The 5,314-nt window shown below is 37.9% G+C and overlaps 2 long non-coding RNA genes across 3 annotated transcripts in view; one reads left to right on the top strand and one right to left on the bottom strand.

The window, feature by feature from the left end:
* Positions 1–5,314, top strand: part of LOC132591903 (uncharacterized) — a 337,077-nt gene that overhangs the window by 184,022 nt on the left and 147,741 nt on the right. The window lies entirely within an intron of this gene.
* The window catches only part of LOC118081990 (uncharacterized), a 32,113-nt gene that overhangs the window by 26,084 nt on the left and 715 nt on the right, over positions 1–5,314 (bottom strand). Inside the window, exon 2 of one of the 2 annotated variants that reach the window (XR_015948992.1) lies at positions 5,065–5,151. This is a non-coding gene — a long non-coding RNA (uncharacterized LOC118081990). The remainder of the gene's footprint in view (positions 1–5,064; positions 5,152–5,314) is intronic. The other variant, XR_004692158.3, reaches the window with a different exon arrangement.

Here is a 5,314-nt window from a genome sequence, read left to right as displayed (position 1 = left end):
GCTGCTGTGTAATGGTATGTAATTCAGCAAAATGAAACAAAAACCCAGAAAACAAAAAATAATAATGCATACACACAACCATGGTTGATAATTTACTCTTTTTTTAATTAAAAAGTTTAATTTTTTAAGGGAAAAATGCCTAGATGTAGCATTTCAGTCCACACTGAGGACTACTATTTGTCTGTCAGTTATTTTTTTCTAAAAAGTGCTATCATATGAAATGGAATATTTGTGTGTTTTTCCAGAAACTGAAACCAAATTGTGTTTTTTTAAAAAATAAAAAAGGCTGAAGAAGACTATCTTCTGACCAGCCTAATTTTGAAGGATTTGTTGTGGAGTAGAAAAAGTTTACAGAGATTTAAATAAATATTAATTTTTAAAAATAAAAAGTGGCCCAAGAATGAGATCAGTGGGTGTTCTATTATCTTTGTTCTTCGTTTAAATTAAAAAACTTCCTTTAAGCACTAGAATGAAAGAGGGAACAAAGTAGTTCGACCACCTTAAGTTTACTTGGGCCATCTTTTTGCACAAGCCCCTCTGGATTGCATGTGAGCTCAGGCAGTGAGTAATGGGGCTCTTGTGTGATGGTCGAGTCCCCTGGGGGGGAATATACACACTCCCTTTGCTGCTAGTTTAGTTTTGTAGGTAGCTGCTTAATGTGGTTTCCTGATTTAAATATGTGCTTGGACATTGCGAATAAATATCTAATCTAAAAATTGAAAGAAAACACCACACATTTTTCACAGCTGTTCAAACCAGTGGTGAGTGTTGACATATTTCGTTTGAGGAACTTTTTAAAAAGCAGGCCATAGAGTTTCGAAGAGTTTTTTTGTTTTGTTTTGTTTTGTTTTGTTTGACCACCTAAAACCTGACTCTTCTCCCTTAATGTCAGCCAGTTGACATGGTTGGCCCTCGTTTAAAATAAACTTCACTGTGGTGTTAACTGAGTAGACTTTGGTTCTCAGATGTTGGCCTCTTGTTTGCAGGCTATTCCTGAAGGGCAACCTCTCTGAAGGGCCACCAAGCATGTTGAGGCGCAGCCCCCCTCCCATCTTTAGGTGGCTTTTGACCCAGGGCTGTGCTGAATAGGATGTCCTCAGAAGCTCCATTGCAGTGGCCAAAAGGACTCTCTGCCGGAGTAGGTATTGGTTGGTGCAGAATAACTTTCAGAGCTGGATAGTCCCACCCCAGTCCTAAACATCTGCACCAGAAGTCGTTTTATCCATGCCAGCAGAATATCAGAGTACCCTAAATACCCCCTTCCTAAATCCCTTTTTGCTGGTGATTGGGCCATTCATATGTTTCCAAAAGGTTCTTTCTTTCTTTCTTTCTTTCTTTCTTTCTTTCTTTCTTTCTTTCTTTCTTTCTTTCTTTCTTCCTTCCTTCCTTCCTTCCTTCCTTCCTTCCTTCCTTCCTTCCTTCCTTCCTTCCTTCCTTCCTTCCTTCCTTCCTTCCTTCCTTTGCTACCTCTTCATTTTTAATTTATTGAACACATGTCAAAGGGCAGACGTGGGGAATTTTTGCTTATTATTTTACTTGAAATCTGTAGAACTTTTAGGTGGGGAGGGAGGGAGCTGCAGGCAATTTAGCTGTTTCTTAAGCTCATTTGGGTTTTTTTGTAATTTATATAGAATTCAGGAGATAATGACTTTAAAGGGCTATTCTTTATTCCCTATGCAACTCTTTGGATAACTGTGGTAGTGTTTGACAAAATGGGGGTTTAAAAAAAAGAGGAGAGAGAATAAATAAATAAATAAATAAATAAGAGGAAATTCTGCAAAGCAGAAAACATAAAAGGTCTGTTTACACTGGCGTTGCTGACTATCCTACCATAATCAGCACTTTTAAATATTGTTGTTTATGAAACTGTAGTTTAAAATGCAATATGAATTATTTATAAAGGACATTCTTTTAATAAATATCTGTTTTGTCTGAAAAGTGTTATTGTGTTATGATATATTTTATTCATGTTGGTTAGTTATTTACCATTATGAATAAATTTTAAAGATATATTGATAGAATAATACCTTTGAAGATGTTTACAAAGACAGATCTTTTTTCCTAAAGGGGGGTGGGAATGGGCAAGGGGAGTGGACCTGACAGAGAAATGCCTCCTCCTACTGTGAAATTCTCATTGTGAATGAAATAAATGTAAGATACGTGTTTTTTTCCTAACCAGAATTGATTTAACTGTGGCTTTGCATATCAAGAGCACCACAGTTAACGTCATATTTACTATGGTACTCTGAATATATAGCAACCTTTCTGTATATATTTATATGGTGTGAATTCAGGTTTGTTACAGTGTTTGAAACACAATTATCTCTGGTGCACACAACTAGGTACTATGTAATTAGAGAATACTGCATGTATACAACTTTCAATATTTAGACTTCATATTTTGATGAACATTACTATTTGATGGTGACCTGTTAATCAGAAGCTATCTTTATAAGATACTTTTAATACAGTAGGCGAGTTGTCAGTTTGACAGAATATATCTTCTGAGGAAACTTAATGAAAACTAACTATAAGGGCCAGAAACACCACCCTGAATTCTAGCATAGGATTTCATAGTATCTGTATGTGGGGGCGGGGGGCGGGGAATGTATAGCATTTAAACAAACTTTTCATAAATTGGTTAGTGTGTTATTGCAATGAGACTGTGTTAACATTTCAGTCTATGTCCTTATTCTTAAGGGGTCAGTAGACTAACCATACAACACTCCAAATGTTCTTTCTAGGAGTGGATATATATTTTAAATGCATAGGCTATGTATGCCTTTTGCCATTTTTTTAATTAAAAGAACCATGCAGGTTGTTGGTGTCAAAAACCTGTGACTGCAAAAACAGCCAGAGTTTATTTGTGCCAATTTTGCATACCTCAATCTGTTTTATGAAACTGATGTAGTACTGGCAATGTTTTAGACGGTAACATAATCTCATTGCTCTCAGTATATTTGCAAAATGTGAGCAGCCAATGATTAAACTTCTAAAAAGATTACCATATTGTGCATGCGCTATACAATAACTTTAAAACAAACAAACAAACACACAAACGCCTACCTATACTTATTACTTGCAGGCGAAAATAGATTTTAACTGTATTTACTTCCTGGATTTTGGATTTTCATGAGGCCACACATATATGAAATAAATATGAAACTTTTTATTTAAAAATGACTGTGAATAAATTATCTATACACTGTGGTCATGCAAAAGCCCACAAATGTCTCTCATTCATCTAAGTGCTGTTGATATTTCTTATTCCAACTGTAATCTTTTTACTGAATGTTTATAAGTAAGGGTGCTCCGTGGACTGTGGCTTATGACAGCAACTTAACCCTCCTAGGCATTTGGGGGCATAAACCTGAATCCATAGATGCTGTTGTATTAGCAGAAGGTGCTTCTGCTTACTCAAACCAGTGGGGGGGGTGTCCTTAATTTCACTAGTTCACTAGTTCTCCATTAACATGCTAGCCCCCTTGCCATTTCCTGTGCCATTCTGGAGAATCCCCAACCTAAAAGAGTGTCTTTTCAGGGGCTCAGAGTGCTGCAACAGGAAGGAGGCGGAAAAGTGCCGCTCTAGGAGTACAATCAGATCCTGGAAGTTAAGATCTATACTGTAACCCACCCACCCCATCACACATGCTGCCCACATCGTTCTTCATTTATTCTCTGGAAGAGGATTCATTGTTTTGTACCGTTTGATCTCCCCTTTCCTATACTTTTTATATGGTTTCTGATGTGTCCCAATTAAAGTGAATTGAGGAATGCGGGAGGAATATCCAAGGTCTTGGGATCTAAAGCGTCTACAACTAGTAAAATTCTTAACAACACTTGCTGATGCAGCAGGTAATGTACAAGACATGTTAATAATTCAGTACAGTACTGTTGCTGTTTTTTGTATTCACACTTCTGAGAGATTTTGAGTTGAAGGGGAAAATGAGTGAGACCCCATAGGAATGAACACTGGGGGAGAGTGATTACAGACCACAGGCACTCTCTCTGTATACTTGTACCCCTGTACTATGAACAATAATTATTAATAAAATTTTATATTTTACACTTTAAATGGGAGTCATTGTCTAATACATCAGGTTTTTTTCCATCTCTGACTTAACCAGGATCTGTTTGACCCCAAGAGCAGATCAGTGCAATGAGTTAGAAAAGGGACTCATTTTAGAATATACTGTTGTATTTTGAGTCACACAGCAATATAGGAGTTCATATACAGGGCTCAAGTATATTAACTATTTCTTCTGGGTAAACAATTGCTATGTTAGGGAACAGCATAGAGCCGGATCTGCAAAATCCATTGGAACTCTGCTCACAGGGCACCCTGACTAAAGAAGGGGTGGAGATGGGGCTTGGGGCTTCAGGAGGAAGTAAAGGTGGAAATTGGTGGGAAACCCCACCACCACCACCTTTTCCCAGTATGCCTCCTCTCCAGATCTTGGTCCTTCCACCCACAGAAGGAGATGTTCAGTTTGCAGAAGGGCAAGTCTGAATCTAACCTCATGACATAAACTTTCACTGACTAGAGTTCATCAGATGCATGCATGAAGTGTTATCCCTTAGTTGTTAGGTATTTATACACATGAAGGTGTAGAAAGAAAAATCTAAACAATATCATAGAAAAATCAAATACGAAAACCCAGATGTTGACAACTACATAAAGGTTAAATGTATGTAAAATAAGCACACTGGTCATTCACAAGGCAGCATTAACGGTAGTACTTATTCAGCTGAAGCATTTGTGCATGCCACTACAATCCCCAGCACAAAAACAATATAGTTTAGTTCTATGGGCATAGCCAGTGCTTTTCAGGGGTACTCAAGGGTACGTAGTGCCGTCATTTCTTTGTGTTGTTGAAAAGTGTGGTACATACTGCAACAACTTCATGGTGAGTCCTGGCACCTCATTTCTAGGAAAAAAGCACTGGCCGTAGCTAGGGTTTATGTTACGGGGGCAGGCTTTATGTTAGGGGGCAGAACCGAGCTATCTGCAACATGGTTGGTCCGTTAGTTAGTTAAATAAATTTACTTACAGTACTTACTTACTTACTTACTTGATGGGGGGGGCAGCTGCACCCTTCTGGCTACCCTCATGTTTACTTCTACTTCTGTTGAGAGGTGCTCCTTGGTTAGCTGTGGTGCAACACACACTTTATTTTTTAAGCTGCTGTTTTGTGCAAATCTAGTATGCCGTTAAACTGGTGGTTCAAAAAATAACAATGGAAAAATTGACAACCAACACAGGTAAACAAATACCTGTTTTTGTCAATCATCCCAGCGCCTTTCAATTAATTGC

This window comes from Zootoca vivipara, chromosome 3 (genome assembly GCF_965207765.1).
Source record: "Zootoca vivipara chromosome 3, rZooViv2.hap1.1, whole genome shotgun sequence".
Taxonomy (NCBI): Eukaryota; Metazoa; Chordata; class Lepidosauria; order Squamata; family Lacertidae; genus Zootoca; species Zootoca vivipara.
Note: the sequence above shows the minus strand (reverse complement) of the source record. Positions and strands in the feature narration are given on the sequence as shown.